The sequence below is a fragment of the Oryctolagus cuniculus genome, chromosome 1 (genome assembly GCF_964237555.1).
Source record: "Oryctolagus cuniculus chromosome 1, mOryCun1.1, whole genome shotgun sequence".
NCBI lineage: Eukaryota > Metazoa > Chordata > Mammalia > Lagomorpha > Leporidae > Oryctolagus > Oryctolagus cuniculus.
Window position 1 is genome coordinate 97,881,225 of NC_091432.1, and position 22,589 is coordinate 97,903,813.

Below are 22,589 nucleotides of genomic sequence, written 5' to 3' on the forward strand. Positions count from 1 at the left end.
CTAGGGATTCCTGAGTTGCTAATTTCCATCTTCATTCCTTTATGGTGTGAGAAGCTGCATCATATGATTCCAATTCTTTTGAATTTGCTGAGACTTGCTTTATGGCCTAGTATGTGGTCAATCCTAGAGAAGCATCCATGTACTGCTGAGAAGAATGTACATGCTTTATGTGTAAGATGAAAAGTTCTGTATATATCTGTTAGATCCATTTGGGTTATAGTGTCATTTAAATCTACTGTCTCCTTGTTGATCTTCTGTCCTGTTGATCTGTCTATTTCTAAGAGTGGAATATTGAAGTCCCCCAGTACTATTGTATTGGGGTCTAAGTCTCCCTTTAAGTCCCTTTACAAATATTTTACATAAACCGGTGCCCTGTAATTAGGTGCATATACATTGATAATCGTTATATCTTCCTGTTGAAATGATCCCTTAATCATTATATAGTGTCCCTCTTTGTCTCTCCTAACAGTTTTTGTGGTAAAGTTTATGTTGTCTGATATTAAAATGGCTACGCCCGCTCTTTTTTCATTTCTGTTGGCATGGTATATCTTTTTCCAGCCTTTCACTTTCAGTCTGTATGGATCTTTGTTGGAAAGATGTGTTTCTTGTAAGCAGCAAATAGATGGGTTTTGTTCCTTAACCTAGTCAGCCAATCTGTGTCTTTTAACTGGACTGTTCAGGCCATTAATGTTCAATGTGACTATTGATAAGTAATAGCTTTGCCCTGCCATTTGCCAAAGATAAGTTCTAATATATGTTTTGAATTTCCTTTGATCTTTTGCTGTGAGGTTTCTTTCGTTTACCTTCTTTCATATTGATGACCATTTTTCTGTGTTTCTGTTTGTAATACATCTTTAAGAATCTTTTGCAGGGCTGGATGAGTGGCGACAAATTCTTTCCATTTCTGTTTGTTGTGAAAGGTCTTTATTTCACCTTCATTCACAAATGAGAGCTTAGCAGGATATAATATTCTGGGCTGGCAGTTTTTCTCTCTTAGTACCTGGGCTATATCTCGCCATTCCCTCCTAGCTTGTAGGGTTTCTGATGAGAAGTCAGCTGTGAGTCTGATTGGAGATCCTCTGAGAGTAATCTGACATTTCTCTCTTGCACATTTTAGAATCTTTTCTTTATGTTTCACTGCGGTGAGTTTAATTACAATGTGTTGTGGTGAGGATCTCTTTTGGTCTGTTTACTAGGTGTTCTATGAGCTTCCTGTACTAGGATGTGTCTGTCCTTCTCCAAAACTGGGAAATTTTCTGCTAATATCTCACTAAAAAGGCCTTCTAATCCTTTCTCCCTCTCCATGCCTTCAGGAATTCCTAGAACCCGAATGTTTTTTTTTTTTTTTTAATAGTATCCTGAAGATTCCCGACAATATGTTTTAGATTTCTAATTTCCTCTTCTTTTCTTTGGTCTGACTGTATACTTTCCTGTTCTCTGTCTTCTAAGTCCGATATTCTCTCTTCTGCTTCACCCATTCTGTTTGTAAGGCTCTCTAATGTGTTTGTCATTTGATCTGTTGAATTCTTCATTTCATTATGATTTCTCGTCACTATCACAGTTTCCTGTTTTACTAGTTGTTTCATTTCATTTTGATTCTTCCTTAAAATTTCATTTTCATGGGAGAGATTTTCTACCTTGTCCATTAAGGATTTCTGTAATTCAAGAATTTGTTTTTGAGAACTTATTAATGTTCTTATCAATTTTTTGACATCTGCTTCTTGCATTTCTTCTATCTCATCATCTTCATAATCTTGAATTGGGGTTTCTATTTCATCTGGGGGCATCATAGTGTCTTCCTTGTTCTTGTTACCTCGGTTTCTGTGTTTGTTGTTTGGCATATTAGAGATATTCTTTGGTTTCTTTGGTGTGGTGTTTTTTCTCATTATACTGTGACTCTAGATTAAGTGGACTGTCTGTTTTTGATGGATCCTTAGAGGCTGTGATGGGTGTGGCCAGAGAGCTCTGTTTGGTTCTTCAGGGTTAAGGGTATGCCAAAGGTGACTCACCCAGATTCTTCTCTCTCTCTCTCTCTCACACTCTCTCTCTCGTTTTTTTGACTCATTTGGGAAGTAATTCCACACAGCTGAGTGGAATTGAGGGTAGTTGATGTATGAAATCTGGCCCCTGTGTGTATGCATCTGCTTACCCCTGGGACCACACAAAGAGTTTATGGAGCCCTCAGTGTGGTCTCAAATTTCTCCGCAGTCTCTCACCATTTTGCTGTTACCGAGTTTGTGTACTCGGTGAGTTCTCTCGCCCACCCCTCAGGTTTTCACAGTCTCAGTTCGTTAGCTCCACACTTTCACTAGGTCTTAACCTCCTGTTATTTCTCCCCACCAGAGTCAGGCTTTTCTGCTTGGTTAATGGCGGGCGCCACTTTACATATATAAAATGGCGCCTGCTCTTTGTCTTGCTTGGCTTTGTAAGGTGAGTGGAGAGAGAGGCTAATGTCAGTGCCGATTCCCCTTATTTATTCAATTTTTTCTCTCCTCCATTCAGCCTGGTGAACGTTCCCCAGTGGGGCTTCAGGCCTTGTTCCCTGTAGGCTCTTTCTGCCTTTCCCCGCCAATGTCTTGGGTTACCGAGGTTTTTGTCTCACCTCCCCTTCCAGTGCTGGCGCAGACTCTGCGGCTTGACTCCCGCGGCTCGGCTTCCACGCAGTGGGCGACCTTGCTCTCCCTGTAGGTCCTCCGTGTCACATACACTACTTCCGGAAGAGTTTTCTCTGCAGTTTTTCCTGAGCCTTTTCCTGAGGCTACAGTAACTCCACTTTTATTAAACTATCTTTTCCCGGACTATCGGTGCACGCCCTCACTATTCCGCCATCTATTTTTTTAAAGTTTTATTTAATAAACATAAATTTCCAAAGTACAGCTTATGGAATACAATGGCTTTCCCCCCACAAAGCTCCCTCCCAACCACAACCCTCCCATCTCCTGATCCCTCTTCCTTTCCATTCACATCAAGATTCATTTTCAATTCTCTTTATATACAGAAGATAAGTTTAGCATATATTAAGTAAAGATTTCAACAGTTTGCACTCACACCAACACAAAGTGTAAAATACTGTTTGAGTACTAGTTATAGCATTAAATCACAATGTACAACATATTAAGGACAGAGATCCTACATGAGGACTAAGTGCACAATGACTCTTGTTGAATTAACAAATTGACACTCTTATTTATGGCATAATAATCACCCAAGGCTCTTGTCATGAGTTGCCAAGGCTATTGAGGCCTTTTGAGTTCGCTGACTCTGAACTTATTTAGACAAGGTCATAGTCAAAGTGGAAGTTCTCTCCTCCCTTCAGAGAAAGGTACCACCTTCTTTGATGGCCCGTTCTTTCCGCTGGGATCTCACTTGCAGAGATCTTTCATTTAGGACTTTTTTCCCCCTGGAGTGTTTTGGCTTTCCGTGCCTAAAATACTCTCATGGGCTCTTCAGCCAGATCCGCATGCCTTAAGGGCTGATTCTGAGGCCAGAGTGCTGTTCAGGGCATCTGCCATTCTAAGAGTCTGCTGTGTATCTTGCTTCCCATGTTGGATTGTTCTCTCCCTTTTTTATTCTATCAGTTAGTATTTGCAGACACCAGTCTTGTTTATGTGATCTCTTTGACTCTTAACCTATCATTATGATCAATTGTGAACAGAAATTGATCGCTTGGACTAGTGAGATGGATTTGCTACATGCCACCTGATGGGATTGAATTGGAATCCCCTGGCACGTTTCTAACTCTACCATTTGGGGCAAGTCTGATTGAGCATGTCCCAAACTGTAAATCTCCTCCCTCTCTTATTCCCAATCTTATATTTAACAGAGATCACTTTTCAGTTAAATTTCAACACTTAAGAATAATTGTGTATTAATAACAGAGTTCAACCGATAGTATTAAGTAGAAAAAAATACTAAAAGTGTTAAAGTATTAAGTTGTTCATTAACAGTCAGGGCAAGGGCTGATCAAGTCACTGTTTCTCAAAATGTCCATTTCACTTCAACGGGTTTCGCTTTTGGTGCTCAGTTAGTTGTCGCTGATCAGGGAGAACATATGATATTTGTCCCTTTGGGACTGGCTTATTTCACTCAGCATGATGTTTTCCAGATTCCTCCATTTTCTTGCAAATGACTGTATTTCATTTTTTGTTGCTGCTGTATAGTATTGTATAGAGTACATGTCCCATAATTTCTTTATCCAGTCTACTGTTGATGGGCATTTGGGTTGGTTTCAGGTCTTAGGAATTGTGAAATGAGCTGCAATAAACATTAAGGTGTAGACTGCTTTTTTGTTTGCCAATTTAATTTCCTTTGGGTAAATTCCAAGGAGTGGGATGGCTGGGTTGTATGGTAGGGTTATCTTCAGGTTTCTGAGGAATCTCCAGACTGATTTCCATAGTGGCTTGACCAGTTTGCATTCCCACCAACAGTGGGTTAGTGTCCCTTTTCCCCACATCCTCGCCAGCATCTGTTGTTGGTAGATTTCTGCATGTGAGCCATTCTCACCGGGGTGAGGTGAAACCTCATTGTGGTTTTGGTTTGCATTTCTCTGATTGCTAGTGATCTTGAACATTTTTTCATGTGTCTGTTGGCCATTTGGATTTCCTCTTTTGAAAAATGTCTATTGAGGTCCTTGGTCCATCTCTTAAGTGGGTTGTTTGTTTTGATGTTGTGGAGTTTCTTATCTCCTTTAGATTCTGGTTATTAATCCTTTATCTGTAGCATAGTTTGCAAATATTTTTCCCCCATTCTGTCGGTTGCCTCTTTACTTTCCTGACTGTTTTTTTTGCTGAACAGAAACTTCTCAGTTTGATGCAATCCCTATAGTTAATTTTGGCTTTGACTGCCTGTGCTCTAGGATCTTTTCCAAGAAGTCTTTGCCGGTGCCAATATCTTGCAGGGTTTCTCCAGTATTCTCTAATAATCTGATGGTGTTGCATTGCATATTTAGGTCTTTAATCCATGTTGAATGGATTTTTGTGTAAGGTGAAAGGTAGGGGTTTTGCTTCATGCTTCTGCACGTTTTTATCCAGTTTTCCCAGCACCATTTATTGAATAGACTGTTCTTGCTCCCGGAATTGGTTTTAGCACCTTGATCAAATATAAGTTGGCTGTAGGTGTTTGGATTGATTTCTGGTGTTTCAATTCTGTTCCATTGGTCTATCCATCTGTTTCTGTACCAGTAGAATGCTGTAAAGGGGCTGTTTTTAAAAGCTGTTAAACAAAGAATAGTTGGGGCCTGTGCCATTGCACAGTGGGTTAAAGCTCCAGCCTGCAGTGCCAGCATCCCATATGGATGCTGGTTCAAGTCCTGACTGTCCACTTCCAATTCAACTCTCTGCAATGGCGTGGGAAAGCAGTAGAAGATGGCACAAGGCCTTTTGCCCCTGCACCCACATGGGAGAGCTGGAAGAAGCCCCTGGTTCCTGGCTTTGGATTAGCACAGATCTGGCCATTGCAGCAAACTGGGGAGTGAACCAGCAGATGGAAAACCTCTCTCTCTCTCTCTCTCTCTCTCTCTCTCTCTCTGCCTTTTCTCTCTGTGTAACTCTTTCAAATAAAGAAATAAATCTTTTTTTTTTAAATAACCCTATGGTTATCTTAATAGGTGCAGAAGAAGCCTCTGATAAAATACAATATCCTTTCATGATAAAAACCTTAAGCAAATCCAGTGTAGAAGGAACATATCTCAACACAAATAGGCAAAATATGAAGAATTCACACTAGCATCATATTCAAAGGAGAAAAGCTGGAAGCATTCGCAGTAAGATCTGGAAGTGATTTATCAATTATAATATGTGTCATGCTGGTAGTGTGATGTCAATAATGGTGTAAGCTGTAAATGTGTGGATGGGGGCATTTGAATATTTCTGTACCCTCATCTCAATTTATTTGAGACCCTAAACCTGCTCTAAAAATAGTCTTCCAAAAATCCACACCTTGTGTTGTCTCATATACACTAAATACTTCAACATTCTCTCCCTTCCCTGGGTTTCTACTCTGTTTTTATTTCTTTGTGACACATTTACTCACCCTTTCCTATTTTCAACTATATCGATTCCTCCACCTGAAGCACAGTTCTCCTTTGGACTGGGTACTTACCACTCATCTTGCACATTCCAGCTCAGTTGCCACTTCTTTAAGAAGTAATAACTGACCCCCCTCCCAGACGGGATGAAATCTCTCCATATGTGAGCAGCATCATATGCCTCAAGGCACAATCACAGTTCTAACTTTACCCTTATTTTTATAATGATGTCATTTTCTGGGTATCAGGGCAGTTTCAGTCCTAGTACAGCACCTAATTAAAAAGATACTAAATGAATTTGTTTATTTGATGAATGAATCATTTTAAAGAGCAGCTGCAGATGCGGTGAGTGAGGTAGGAAAAACATCAATGGTCTTCAGAATTTGACTAGCAGGTGTTGTAGGGGGCCAGTAGCAGACTTTGATATCAAAGGTTTGAATCTCTTTTCTTCAATAAGCTAGCTATATGGCTGAAAATATTACCATACTTCTCTGAATATCTATGTACAGAGGACAGAATGAGGATAAAACCTTTTGCTCTTTCTGCAAATTGAAGCAAATAAAATAGGTAAATATTTAAAATAGCTAAATATCTATGCAAGCTTTTCTATAAGGCATGGATGTTGTAATGAACATTGAATTCAATTAAAGGTAAACAGATTCAGAGCTTAACTTACTTCAAAATTCAAAGTTTGCACTGTGGAAAACAGTCAAATAAGAAGGTATTTGAAATTATGTTTTTTTCAGCCCCATTTTCTTTCATTTTCACATCATATCAGGCTAATAATTACAGTATAAATGGACTTGCTGTTAGCCCATTTAAGAGATGAAGAAATGATAACAGAATGCTGAAGAAACTGTTCCTTGTGATAAAGAAATCTACAAATTCCTAAGGTATGAATGGAAAAATCTGCTTCCTTTGGTCCCAAACGTACAAGGTGGGTTCTATGAGATTGGAAAGTGTTTGAAATAGTATTTTACACAGCTTTAATTTGAAGAGCTCAAAGCAATTTTTAAAAAAAGTTTAATCCTCACCAAATCTTTGTTCAGAGTACTATTACCATGCCATTTTTACAATAACATCATAGTAGAGGTGGGAAATAAGCCTGCTGAAGCCACTCTATATCCAGAGTTCAGCCCACCTGAGGCAACTAGTATGCAGAGCTACCTGGGTTTCCCCTTGTGAGGTGACTTGAGAATTAAAAAAAGTATACAGCTCTGGAATGACTAGAAACCTTTCCTATCAAGTCCCACAATCCTCATATTGCAGGAGAAGCTGAAATCTGAGACATTATGTCATCCGATTAAAGTTACACTCAAAGAAGGGGCAAAATGTGCCCTTAGAACAGTATGCAACACATAGTAGAAACTCAACACAGAGTCGTAGCTGATTAATCCAGATGTATGTTACCTTTGGCATACATCTGGGTTAGTACTTAAAGGGGAGACCTTTAGCAGAATGATCTGACACTACTCCTAAGAGATGAATATGGAGACTGTAGCTCCTAAGTCCTCTGGGGGTATGTGTTTTCCCCATCAGATTCCCATATACTCTGGCTATTATCAGACTTCTGTATCAGCTGCAAAGCTAGACTTTGTAGTCTTCCTTTGAAAATGTTAGATGGCTCTGAGGTTTACACTTTAATTAAACATTGAACTCTCATGCTTCTGAGATGACAGCACGTGATTATGATGCACGCAAATAACATTTTGAGGGTGTCATGAAATGTATATTTATCAGTGTTCACAGACTAATTAATTACAGAGTAAAATTATGTCTAGTTTGAGCCTAGTTTTATATAAACATGTCAATTCATTTCAGCACTTGCTCTTTCCATTCGAGGAAATCTTCTATTCTTTTCGTCCAATGAGAGCAAAGTAAGATCAGATTTAGTTCTCCTTCTGCAACTACTGTTTTTCCTGCAGTAAGACATACAAGGAATGGGATGGATTGTGAGGTAGGTGTGCTATGGAGGAAGTGGTCCAGTTTTGCAGTCATCCAGATCTATGTTCAATTCTCCAGGGCAATTTGTCCACAGATAATCTTGGTTCCCTCATTTCTATGTTAGAAATAGTTGTGATACTTCTTTCACTGGCATTGTGAGAGTTAACATAACTAATCCTCTTAAAATCCCTAGCACTTGACAGGGATTGTTTATCAAGTTCCTACTAAGAGAGACCAGTGCTCCTGCAGAAGGAAGATAGGGGCTGACACAATTTGAAATGAGAGGCAGATTTGGGGACCCAGGGCTGGAGTTATATAATGGATTTCTTCTTCTAAACCAGAGAGTAATGAACTAGGTCAATGATATTTTCTGATATTTTCCCCGTTACCCAGGAAGTGCAAATAATGAATAGTTCTTCCTTCTTGAAAAAGTGACAGGAAAATCTGTGCTTACCTTTATACTTCCAGAAAGCATGAGGACTCCCACTCTTGAGTGCTACACATCATGCTAAACCTTCTTGTTGCCCAGCTTTCCTTTCTCCCCAGTACAGGGGCGTTGTTTGGAAATAGTTTATCTTTGTCTCCCCTTTCTCATCTGAAATTATTTTTTCCCTCCCTCTTGAATCATTCCTATCATTATACAAATACACTGCTCTTGTCCCCACACTAACATAACATCTCCAAATCTCATTTGTCCTTTCAGGTACCACCATATTTCTTTATTGCCTTTCATAGTAAAAATTTTGAAAGACTTAACTCCATTTATTCTCTCCAGTTCTTCTCTTCCTTTTCTGACCGTAAACTCTGATTCAGCTCTCCACTAAAGACATAACACTCTACCAAAAAGCTCTGGATTGAGGACTCTTATTTGGCTACATCCAATAATACATTCTTAGTTTTCTTACTTCCCCTATCAGAAGCATTTTTTGAGCTGATCACTCTCACATCCTTGGAGACATTTGATTGATTTGGTTTCTAGAACACTGTTATGTTACTCCTCCCTTTAATGTTCAATTTTCTAGGACAACGTCCATAACCCTTCTCCTTTTCAGTGACCTTCTTCAGCATGTTGATTAAAATGTTTATTTCTTATATTTATTTGTGGGATAAAGAAAGAGAGAGATGTCAGTGATCACCTGAGGCTCTTGCCATGAGCTGCAAGGCTATGGAGGCCTTTCATGACCACAAACTCTGTCAGTATTTAGACAAAGCCATAAGCAAAGTAGAAGTTCTCTCCTCTCTTCAGAGAAAATTACATCCTTCTTTGATGGCCCCTTCTTTCCACTGGGGTCTTATTCACAGAGATCCTTCATGTAGATCATTTTTGCCACAGTGTCTTGACTTTCCATGCCTGAAATGCTCCCATGGGCTTTTCAGCCACATCCAAATGCCTTAAGGTCTGATTCTGAGGAGAGAGTGTTACTAAAAATGTTACTTGTCATTCTGAGTCTGCTGTGTGGACTGCTTCAAAACTGACTTTTCTAAAGTTTAACTGTTTTGTTCATAACCATAAAAATAGCATAATACAACATAACCATAAAATAAAAATAGGATTTTTCTACATAATCTTTATTTTATTTTTGCATATTTTGGATAACGTGTTGAGTTATGTTTCTGAAAATTATAATGGTTTGATTTGGACTCCTGCATGAGCACAATTTAATATGGGGATACTTTATTTTGTGGAAAATTTGAATTAAAAGTAAGTTTATTTTTGTGTAAATTTTAAAAATCAATTCGTAGTTTTTTCATTTTACACACTTTCCATGAACTTTTTTGAGGACTTTTTTTTTTTTTTGACAGGCAGAGTGGACAGTGAGAGAGAGACAGAGAGAACAGTCTTCCTTTTCCACTGGTTCACCCCACAATGGCCGCTGCAGCTGGCGCTCTGTGACCAGTGCACCGCGCCGATCCGAAGCCAGGAGCCAGGTGCTTCCTCCTGGTCTCCCATGGGGTGCAGGGCCCAAGGACTTGGGTCATCCTCCACTGCATTCCCGGGCCACAGCAGAGAGCTGGACTGGAAGAGGGGCAACCAGGACAGAATCTGGCGCCCCTGCCAGGACTAGAACCCAGTGTGCTGGCACCGCAGGCAGAGGATTAGCCTAGTGAGCCATGGCGCTGGCCTGATGACTTCTAATATGCATGGATTTTATTTATTTTTGTATCAAAACGCTTTTCTTTTAATTCTATTTTCTGTTTTTTTTTTTTTTTTTTTGAAGTATGCTCATATTTTCTCTTGGGAGCCCCTGTTTTTTATTTATTCACAAGTACAGCAGAGCTGTCAGAAACAAATCCCTGACTTTAGTGATAAGATTCAAATGAATTTTAAAATTGTGTTTCTGTGAGTCTACTATGGGCCAAGCACTATGCTAGGCACAAGGCAATCACAGAGATGAATTAGTTTCACCCATTCCTGGAGATTATCTATGCACCCTCTACCCTACTTTTGCTATTTCTGTCCTGTTCATATTGTGAGATCATGTGTGCCAATATATTTGGTTTTAGGTAAAGTTCTGCTTCTAAAATATATTCTTCTCTATTGTCAAATTCAGATTTACCACTATAATTATAACATGGGACATGTAATTTGGAATTTCTCACTGTAGCCCTTGAACATGGTAACAGAATGAAATGACCAAGTATATGGTGCTGCCACATTGTTGGACCCTGCTGGATTATTTAATACTTATGTTGAAATCTTTGCTCTGATAATTATGTTGTCAAGAATAAAAACAGATGATAGAAAATAACAGACCCCTAGTGTCCTAAAGTACTTTACAATTTCCTGTGGAAAATTGAATATATACACCTTTTAGCATCCCCTCTTTTACAAAGTCTTATTTGGTGACCCTATGTCAACAGGCACTTAGAAGTTTGTCTCTCTTGTTTCTTTTCTTTCCCCTTTATTGACTTCTTTGAAGTCATGAAATGTGTTGGTCTCTGACTTAGTGACATAGTGGCAGAAATGAAGCAACCTATGTATTCTCCATCCTAAAGTAGCTACTTTAGTATTCTAAACTTCATTATTCTCTAATAGAAAAAGAAGGATGATATTATTAGCCAAAGGAAGATTTAGGATCAAGTGATCTTGTGTCTTTTTCCGTCCAAAGATCCTTGACATAAATATCTGTGATCAGTCCTGATAGCATGTGTTTTTCTATACAGTCTTGAAACCATAAAGCATTCATAAAGATTAATTCATTTAAGCCTCTGTGATGTCTCAATTCTCCACTAATTTATGTGTAATCAGAATAAACAGCAGCTAGGATTTGCTGCCTTTATCTCTGACTTTCTTCTCTACTTTATCAGGATATATTTTGCTTTCCATGAAATATTTCCAGACCACTGTTCTCTCAGTCATAGTAAGGTGCCAGGCCTTGTGACAGAGTGGGTAAAGCTGTCGCCTGCAGGGCTGGTATACATAATGGGTGCTGGTTCGCATCCTAAATGCTCCACTTCCAATCCAGCTCCCTACTAACAACCTGGGAAAAGCAATAGAAGATGGTCCAAGTGTTTGGGCCCCTGTTACCCACATGGGAGACCAAGAAGAAGCTCCTGGTTCCTGGCCTTGGGCTGGTCCAACTCCAGCCATTGTGGCCATTTGAAGAGTGAACCTGTGCCTGGAAGACCTTTCTCTCTCTCTCTCTCTCTTTCTCTGTAACTCTGATTTTCAAATAACTAAATAGAACTTTAAAAATATTTTAAAAAATACATAGTAAGTGAGTTGTTGAGAAAATTCTGGTTAATGATATTTAACACTGTATGGTTTTAGGGTTTGATTTTCATATCTGATAGGATAATGAGTTTCCATGCTTTCTTCATTGTCTCAGGCTGATACAGGAAGGAAGAAACAAACAAACAAACAAAAAATCTGCCTTCTTGTAGCAGAGCGAAAGGAATATAACTTTTAAGACCAGCACGGTATTCTTTGAGTTTATTGATGTCCTAGAATTCTAGATATTCCCTGTTGCAGTGTCATTGAGCCTTTTGAGTACAGGCAGGTGGCCTAGAGTTCATATGTTTTCTATCAACTGCAAGAGCAACCTGAGGTAAAGGTGAGTGGGAGTATAGATGAGTATAGCAGAATAAACATAAAAATTTTGGATCGCAAGATGGGCATAACTGTCTTGATTGCTGTTCCATACAGCAATTCAGAGTCACTTTGTTTAAGAAGTAATAATCCTTAGCTGGCACCGCGACTCAATAGGCTAATCCTCCACCTGCGGCACCGGCACACTGGGTTCTAGTCCTGGTCGGGGCACCAGATTCTGTCCTGGTTGCCTTTCTTCCAGTCCAGCTCTCTGCTGTGGCCCGGGAGTGCAGTGGAGGATGGCCCAGATCCTTGGGCCCTACACCCGCATGGGAGACCAGGAGAAGCACCCAGCTCCTGGCTTCAGATCAGTGTGGTGCACCGGCCACAGTGGCCATTGTGAGGTGAACCAACAGAAAAGGAAGACCTTTCTCTCTGTCTCTCTCTCACTGTCCACTCTGCCTGTCAAAAAAAAAGAAGTAATAATCCACTAAGGATGAGAAGAAAAAGCTACCTTGACAAAACATAGCTTTGGTGTCTTCTTGCCCTCTTACACAGTCCTTTTCTTTCCCTGGCATTGTGATATCTATCTTGTGACAGGTTTTTTATCTTAATGCATTGTCAAATAAATTCTACAAAGGTGTTATCTCATACAAGGACTTGTTCTGTCATTGTACTTTGATGTTGTTTCTTTATATTTTTTCCAAAGTCCTTTGACTTACTTTATCTTATTTACTTTGGCAACAACCCTATAAAATATTTTAATCTCCATTTTAAGACTATAGGAAGTAATGCTATAGGTTATTTATTGAACATCTCACTGTCAAGGGTAATTTGAATTACATTAACTCACATCCACACTATATCCATTGTTCCCTTCTTTGGGCCACTTTCAGGGTAGTTTTCATTCCAGAGGACACATTAAACCTCAGAATGAATCGATATTTAGGAGAACAAGTCTGTTCAATATTTCTTCAAACCTCTTCAGGTTTGGCTATGTCTCTGGTCCTCCTGAGACAATATCTGCGATTTCACCACCTCTTGTGGTTGATTACACCCTTATAATCTCTAGAGGAAGCATTCAGTTACTGGGTCAGGCTTGAATTCACATTTTGGAGCCACTGTTATTTGTGTACGTCTCTGAGACACTTTAGGAATGTAAATATACGTATCAATGTTGGTAATTGCATTTCAACTCCTCTCAAACTCTCAATAGATCATTAGTTTAGATCATTTTTCCTTGAAAAAGATTCTGAGGCTTTATCTGACCTCAGTGGAGAAGTATTATGATTGATTATTAATGTCTGCCAGGCCTCTGTGCTCAGGGAATAGACACCTGTAATGTATTTGACATTTCTGACAAATACTAGGAGTTTTCAAAAAGTTCATGGAAAGTACACATTATCTTTTAATTGCATGTTTTCATGACCTCTTCAAAATACCTTCATATACAGATATAGCCTATTAGCCTGAGAATGGGTCCCAGACATCACTTACCTCAATCTCTATGTATTAAAAATTAGGGAATTAAGGTTTATAGAGGGAGAGGGCTTTAGCTAAACCTTGCTGTAATGGGACCATGCCACTTAAAGCCATAGTACATTTTTTAATCTGTAATTTTGTTTTTAATTATCTTAAGTCTTGTGATCACATGATTTGTAAATTTTGTACCGATGGTATATCTTCTGTGCCTTAGTCCTTCTAGTGATTTGGCAAAAGCACTATTACTAAACACAAATATGAATTAATTCCCCAAGTTCATGTGTTTCCAAATAGCTGTTGACAGACAATCCTGAATTATAGCTTAGTCTAAGGTAGTAAAGAATTCAAAAGTGAAGTTTAACTTGTTACTCTGTTTGATCATGCTGGTTTTCAAAGCACCTGACCTTAAAGATCACATATAAAATGTGAGAAGTGTTAAATATTCTTTCCTTGCTGTACATAAAATGCCTTTCAGTAAGTAAAAGGCAGTAGTTTAGATACAGGAAGTTCTTACTAGATTGACATAGTTAAGACCAGAAATATGAAGTAGACTTTTCTACCTATCTTCAGCTCTTGCCTTGGGCAGGCTAAAGAGCACAAACCAGAATACAAGTGAATCTTGCTTAGTTCTGAGACAGTGAAGAGATTTTCCCAGTATTTAAATATAAATCCAATATCCTGACAGGTTTTGAGATGGCATTATCATTTTTGTGAAAAATTGCACATTGTTAAGTCCAATCATATCCTTAGAAGGGAAAAGAGTGAGTACATTTACTGAATTAGAATTATCACCAAAATTTTAATAAGCCCAATCATATTTATTTAACCACTAAAGGCAATCTTACCTAAATCAGAACTGCTGAACAAAAATCTTCTGACAGGCATTCATAATCTGAATTCTGATATATAGAACTATATGGTACACATAAAAATGTCATGAGGCATTCCTGTTTTGTAATAAATAAGGCAGTAGCCAACAAGCAATCAAAAGCACTAGTACTTTTGAGATAAGCTATCAAGTATGTCCTTTCATCCTTCTTAATGCCAGTAAAGATGATTTGTTTCCAGGGATGTATTTCTTGGATTCTCCAAATGTTCCATCGGTATCCTCTCTCCTGATTTCTTATTTTGTTTGTTTTTGTTTCTTATTTTTATTTTAATTTTTAATGTTTTTACAATTCTGAGCACATAATGACATTCCCTTCCTCCCTCCCTCCCCTACCTTCTAACCTTCCCTACCTCCTTCCTTTTCTGTTTCTTTTTTTTTAAGTTTGAGATAAATTTACATTATATTTAAAAGGCTTAATATGTCACTGAATATGTTAAACAAGTAAAAAGCAAAAAGATTCTAGGTTAGTGGTAATGTAGACAATGCATATAAATAGTAATTTAATGGAAAAATGACCATTTCACCCATATACACTAAATTTTAAGTAATCATATATCACTAAAACTATAGTAGTATAACATTCCTAAGCATTGGTTTCATTAAGGTATTAAAACAAAGTTTTACAAAACTATATTTGTAGCAATACTGAAACATACAGGAATTTCTTTCTTATTTTTCTTTTTATTCTTTTCTTTTTTCCCTCTAAATTTTAGCTCTGCCATATCAGGGAGAACATGTAGTATTTGTCTTTCTGGGTCCAGGTTATTTTACTCAACATGATGTCCTCCAGTTGCATCCATTTTGTTGCAAATAAAATTTCATTCTTCTTTTTAATGACTGAATTATATATATTTATATATTATTTATATATATATATATAGTATGATGGACAACTTGCTGATTACAAGTTTTGGCTTTTAGGCTATTTTGAACAGTGCTGCTATGAACATGAGGTACAGGGATCTCTTTGACACATTGAGTTAAGTCTTTTGGGTACATACCCAATTGCTGGATCATATGGCAAGTCTTTAAGCTTTTCCCCATTCAGTATGATATTGGCTGTTGGTTTGTCCTAGATAACCTTTATAATTTTGAGGTATATTCCTTACATACTAATTTGTGGAGAGATTTTATCAGGAAGGGGTATTGAATCTTATCAAATGCTTTCTCTGCATCTATGGAGATGGCCATATGGTTTTTGTTCTTCATTCTGTTGAGATAGTTTATGACATTTATTGATTTGTGAATGTTGAACCACCCTTGCATTTCTGGGCTAAATCCCACTGGATTGTTATGTATGATGTTTTTGATGTGGTTTTGAATTTGATTTGCTAGTGTTTTGTTGAGACTCTTTGTATCTATGCTCTTTAAGGATATAGGTCTGTGGTTTTCTTTTCATGTCTTGTCTTTGGTTTTGGTATCAAAGTAATACTGGACTCCTAAAAAGAGTTTGCCAGAATTTCATCCTGTTCAATATTTGGAATAGGTTGAAGAATATTGTAGTTACTTCCTCTTTGAATGTTTTGTAGAATTCAGTAGTAAAGCCATCAGGTTCTGGACTTTTCCTTGATGGAAGACTTTTGACTATTGCTTCAGTCTCATTGCTTGTTGTGAGCCTGTTTATGTTGTCTATATCTTCTTGATTTAATTTTAATTGGTTATACAAATCTAGGAATTTATCCATTTCTTTGAGGTTTTCCAGTTTATTAGCACATAGATCTTTATAGTAGTTTCTTATGATCCTTTGTATTTCAGTTTTGTCATTTGTAATGTCTCCTTTTTCATATCTAATTTTATTTATTTGAATTCTTTTCTCTTTTTCTCTTTGTTAGTGTGTCTAAGCATTTATTTATTTTGCTTAGCTTCTCAAAAACCTAGCTTTTTGTTTTGTTGAACATTTATATTGTCTTTTTTAGTTTCAATTTCATTTATTTTTGTTCTGCTCCTTGTTATTTCTTGCCTCTTGCTGATTTTAGGTTTGGTTTGTTTTTGTTTTCTAACTCTTCATATGCATTATTAGATTTTTAATTTGAGCCATGTCTTTTTTTTTAATGTAAGCACTTAATGCTATAACCTTCCCGCTTAATACTGCTTTTGTTGTATCCCACAGGTTTTGATATGTTGTTTTCATTTTCATTTGTTTCAAGAAAGTTCTTGATTTCTTTTTAACTTATTCAATGACACATTGATCATTCAGAAAAATTTTGTTTAATTTCCAAGTATTTCTGAGTGTTCTAGTATTCTTCTTGTTGTTGAATATTCTTGTTGTTGATTTCTAGCTTTATTCCTTTATGCTCTGAGAAGATGCATAGTATGATTTCAATCTTTTTAAATTTGCTGAGACTTGATTTGTGGCCCAATATGTGGTCTATCATAGAAAATGTTCCATGTGCTGATAAGAAAAATGTGTGTTTTGTAGCTCTTGGATGAAATGTCCTATAAATGTCTGTTAGGTACATTTGTTCAATAGTATATTTCAATTCCAATGTATATTGATTTTCTGTCTGGATGACCTGTCCATTGATGACAGTGGGGTGTTGAAGTCACCCACTATTATTGTATTGAATATCTCTCTATTCTATGTATCCCTTTAGATCTAATAGTATTTGCTCTTTATATCTGTGTGGTTTTGCATTGTGTGCGTATATATTTATGATTGTTATGTCTTCTTGCTTAATAGAATATTTTATCAAAAATATAGTGTTCTTTATCTTTTTTTACAGTTTTGATTTAAAGCCTGTTTTATCTGATATCAGGATAGCTTTGCCTGCTAGCTTTCAGTTTCCATTTCCCTGATATATCTTTCCAGTCTTTCACTTTCAGTTTGTGTGTATCTCTGTGAAGTGAGTTTCTTATAGGAAGCATATAATTGGATCATGATTTTTTTTTTTTTTATCTATTCAGCCAACCTAAGTCTTCTGGTTGATGAATTTAATCTGCTTACAGTCAAGTTTTTTATTGATAGGTAAGAACTAAGACCGTGACTTTGTTGATTGGATAATTATTCTACCAGCTCTGTCAGTGACATGACATGTGTTTGGTGGTGACATGTGTTTAATGTTTACTGTTAATGCAGGTTGACCTTCAGAGTTTCTTGTAAGGCTGGTCTGCTGGTGGTGAATTCTCTTAGTTTTTGCTTATCTGGAAAATATTTTTCCTCCACTTTTAAAGGATATCTTTGTTGGATATAATATTTTTGGTTGGACTTTTTTTTTTTCCTCTTTTAAGATCTTGAACATATCATCCCACTCTCTTTTGGCTGTAGGGTTTCCACTGAAAAATCTGATGTTAACCTAATTGATTTACCTTTATATGTAACTTGACATTTTTCTCTGTCTTTATGATTCTTTCCTTGGCTTTAACTTTCGACAATTTGATGACAATAGGTATTGGGGAAGACCTTTTTGGTTGTCTGCTTAAGGTTCATTGAGCTTCCTGTATCTGTGTAACTATGTCTCTTTCAAGGCCCAGGAAATTATTTTTTTAGAAAGCTTTTATTTAATAAATATAAATTTCGAAAGTACAATTTTGGATTATAGCGGCTTTTCCCCCCATGATTATCCTCCCACCCACAAACCATCCCATCTCCTACACCCATCCCATACTTCATTAAGATTCATTTTTAATTATCTTTATATACAGAAGATCAACTTAGTATATACCAAGTAAAGATTTCAACAGATTGCACCCACACAGACACACGAAATACAAAGTACTGTTTGAAGACTAGTTTTACCATTAATTCACATAGTACAACACATTAAGGATAGAGATCCTACATGGGGAGTAAGTGCACAGTGACTCCTGTTGTTGATTTAACAATTGACACTCTTGTTTATGATGTCAGTAATCACCCGAGGCTCTTGTCATGAGCTGCCAAGGCTTTGGAAGCCTCTTGAGTTCACCAGCTCCGATCTTATTTAGACAAGGCCATAGTCAAAGTGGAAGTTTCTCTCCTCCCTTCAGAGAAAGGTATCTCGTTCTTTGATAAGGCCCAGGAAATTTTCAACTGTTATTTCATTTAGCAGATTTTCAATGCCTTTTCCTTTTCTTTCTTTCAGGAATACCTATAGTATGAATATTTGGTGGTTTTTTTTGCTGGGAGAGAATTCCATAGTCACCTACTGACTTTTACTTCAGTATGGGGAGCTGACTAGTGTCTGAGCAACTGCCTGGCTTGGAGCAAGGAATCTGCTTTGCTTTCCTTTCCTCCTCTCCCCCACACAAAGAATGACATACTCAGCAGTGAAAAACTGTGCTGCATGCCTCTATTCTGCTCTTCCAGCGTCGGTAGTCAGAGTCAGGGTGACATGTGGGGCAGAGGACAGATCCCCTAAATCCTTTTGAACATTAACCTCAGAGCTATGTTCACGCACTCTACATGAGACAGGGGATTTACCTAAGCTACTGGGACCTAACACCAGAAGCAGCCCATAAAAAATTCCGCTCCAACCCCAGGAGATCTGGGTAATGACTTCAATATAGCCCACAATACCAGGACTGTAAGAATTCATTCTAAATGTCATGGTACTACTGGAATCTACCTAGTGGCCACTTGAAAAAGCTGCCTGTGTTCCACCTCTCTGGATACATATGGTCCACAATAAGATCTTCTGTATACCTTGTAGTCTCTCTGTAGGACTGGACCAGGGTTCCCTTCACATCCTCTGGCCCTAGGACTAGAGCTGTTGATATTATAAGCGACAGTACCAGCTGGACTCTTCTAACAGGGACTTAGGAAGGGTCCATCTGTATCACATAGAACTAGAGCCACAGTAATTGGTGTGAGAAATCCATGCATCACTAAGGCTTTCTAGTAGGACAAGGGGGCAATCCCATTTGTTTCCCTTAGCATAAAGAACAAGGCCTTGGCTATCACATTCGCCAGGGAGATTGACACCAAAATCTCTGTGGGTCAATGATGTATACCCAAGGAAACCCTTATTCATCTCAAAGCCACACTTCCATCCTATGAACTGCAGCAGACTAGAACACTGTGTCATTTATAGACACAGTTGACCTTGATTAAGACAAAAGAAAACACCCAGAGACTCACTTAGAACCAAAGTGAAAGCAATAAGCCAAGTGATACCCTGCATTCAGTTAAACCATGAACTTTTTTTTTTCTGTTATTATTTTTTTTTAAACTTTTATTTAATGCATATAATTTTCCAAAGTACGACTTATGGATTACAATGGCTTCCCCCCCATACCGTCCCTCCCACCCACAACCCTCCCCTTTCCCACTCCCTCTCCCCTTCCATTCACATCATGATTCATTTTCAATTATCTTAATATACAGAAGATCAGCTTAGTATACATTAAGTATGGATTTCAACAGTTTGCTCCCACACAGAAACATAAAGTGAAAAATAATAGATGATTTTTTTAAATGATGATGAAATCAGAGCAGACCTATTGTCATGTTTAATCCCAGTGAGAGTCAAGTTGGGAATTGATAATTTCTTTTTTTTTTCTTTTTTCTTTTTTTTTTTTTTTTTTTTTACAGAGGATCAGTTTAGTATGCATTAAGTAAGGATTTCAACAGTTTGCACCCCCATAGAAACACAAAGTGAAATATATTGTTTGAGTACTCGTTATAGCATTAAATCTCAATGTACAGCACATTAAGGATAGAGATCCTACATGAGGAGTAAGTGCACAGTGACTCCTGTTGTTGACTTTACCAATTGACACTCCTGTCTATGGCATCAGTAATCTCCCTATGCTCCAGTCATGAGTTTCCAAGGCTATGGAAGCCCTCTGAGTTCTCCGACTCTTATCTTGTTTAGACAAGGTCATAGTCAAAGTGGAGGGTCTCTCCTCCCTTCAGAGAAAGGTACCTCCTTCTTTGATGACCTGTTCTTTCCACTGGGATCTCACTCGCAGAGATCTTTTGCCAGAGTGTCTTGGCTTTCCATGCCTGAAATACTCTCATGAGCTTTTCAGCCAGCTCCGAATGCCTTTAGGGCTGATTCTGAGGCCAGAGTGCTATTTAGGACATCTGCCATTCTATGAGTCTGCTGAGTGTCTCACTTCCCATGTTGGATCACTCTCCCCTTTATTTACTCCATCGGTTAGCGTTAGCAGGTACTAGACTTGTCTATGTGTTCCCTTTGACTCCCAGTCCCTTCACCATGACCAACTGTGAACTGAAACTGATCACCTGGAACAGTGAGATGGCATTGGTACATGCCACCTCGATGGGATTGAATTTTTTCCAATAAAACCTACTCCATGAAGAAAGGACAAATACACCAGATGGGCAGATGTCAATGTAGGAACACAGAAGACATGAAGAAACAGGATAGCATGATACCTCCAAAAAAAATCTTCCAGAATTAGGTTCTGAACTAAAGGAAATCTGTGAAATAACAGATGTAGAATTCAAAATAATGATTGTAAGGCAACTGAATGAAATATGAGAGAATACAGATAGATTAAAGAAATGAGGAAATCAATGAGTGCCATGAATGAAAATATTACTAAGGAGATAGAATCATTAAGAAGAACCAAATAGAAATTTTGGAGATGAAATTTTCAATCAGTGAAACAAAAAAATATGAGTGAGAACTTTAATAGCTGAATAGACCTAATGGAAGAAAGAATTTCTGACCTTGGTGCCTTTGTTTTATTGGCATCTGTGTAAGAGAATCCAATGATCTGAACTGTCTTCCACTCAAACAGACCTTGGAGATTTGGTTCAGTGTTGTGCTTTCTTTTCTTTGTGCACTGGGCACATTTCTGAACAAAATCTTCTTGCCTTTCTCAACATCACTCATTTTTAATTTGCTCATTGGTTGCTCATGCCACAAAGGTCTGCACTCTGAAGCAGGATGTTCCTCTCTCTGAGCAAAGTACAGTTTTGACCTAGTTTGATCTTCTAGCTTGACTTCTTGCTTCCCTGCAGAAAGTGCTATGCACTGAGTAAAGAGCAGGTAATATGCTACATTTTACATTCCCATTGAAGCAATTATTCTTAGATTTCTGTTCTAATATTCCAGTTCTCTAGGACTCTTTTGCTACTTTTCTCTGTCACCTGCCTTTTGTTGCTCTCTGCTAGGGTTCTGCCTGACCCTGCCTTTATATCCTATGATGCAATTTTCAGACCTATCCTTCTACCCAATTCATTTCCATCCAAATGGACCTATTTTACGTTTCTTTTGTTATTTCATACATGATCAGATTAAGAGATAAGCATTGCGTAATACCTTACCCCTCTTGTGGGCTATTTAGGTCACAAGAATGGGATTTTTAGAGACTTTATATCTCATTTCCAAGAGAAAATAATCAAATGGTTGGAATTTGAGGTAACAGAGGAAGTTGGTCCTTTTGAAACTTGAGATGTTTTGCAGCAGCTTCACAGCAGGACATTCCTGAATTCATAAATGCATCAATATATTTTGTTTCATCACCTCTCACTCATTGAATGTGCCAACTTTTTGATCATCTTGCTTTTATTTGGTTCATGAGAATTCCCAATACTTGTCCACATTTCACAGCTGCTAAAATCAGGCACACAAAATTGATGATTTGCTGTGAGTCACTTGACAAGTTACAGGCAGGGCTTGGATGAACAGTTACTGCCTGCAGTTCCGCAAATTCCCCTCCCTGCTCCTTTGCCCAAGAACTACCCTGCTGTTCTTCACACTTGGATAAAAAACCATTTTTTTTCCATTACTCTGCTTTACAGAAGCTCAGAACATATCAATAGGATCTAAAGGTATTGAGTGGCAATTAATGATATTTGATTTTCAAACATACAGTGATACTTTAGTGGATAAATATTATATCCAGTCTAAACTTTCAACCTTTATTTAGGCTCAAAGATTCGTGCTGGCATGAAGATGTGGGATTAAAAAACAGCCATTTCTTCAGCAGTTCTGAAACATAGAGAAGGAACAAGCAAGCATTGTGTCACTATGCCAACTACATGAACTTTGTTTGGTTCCAGATGTTGGTCACAGGCATTGCTCATGGATCGAAGAATATAGCCATGGTTCTAATCTTGCAAAACTTCCTTTCCATAGGAGAATTTATGCAAAGGGGGTAAGATCTGCTAACATTAAAAGTCTGTAATTCATCTAAGGATTGTATCTGGAAAGAAAAGGCATTTAAAATTGTCAAGATAGCCAAATAAGCATCTGTACCGTGTCTTGAATTGGTATTAGAGATCTATAAAATGATAGTTATCTTCCACATGTCAGGTTTTTTGATAT

At 37.8% G+C, this 22,589-nt stretch overlaps 1 long non-coding RNA gene across 12 annotated transcripts in view; it reads left to right on the forward strand.

The window, feature by feature from the left end:
• Positions 1–22,589, forward strand: part of LOC138850538 (uncharacterized) — a 118,506-nt gene that overhangs the window by 69,956 nt on the left and 25,961 nt on the right. For 8 of the 12 annotated variants that reach the window (XR_011390402.1, XR_011390404.1, XR_011390406.1 and 5 more), the window contains 2 exons: positions 5,606–6,918; positions 22,192–22,419. This is a non-coding gene — a long non-coding RNA (uncharacterized lncRNA). Of the gene's footprint in view, positions 1–5,605; positions 6,919–7,846; positions 16,150–22,191; positions 22,420–22,589 lie in introns of those variants that run through there. The other 4 variants (XR_011390401.1, XR_011390403.1, XR_011390408.1 and 1 more) reach the window with 4 other exon arrangements.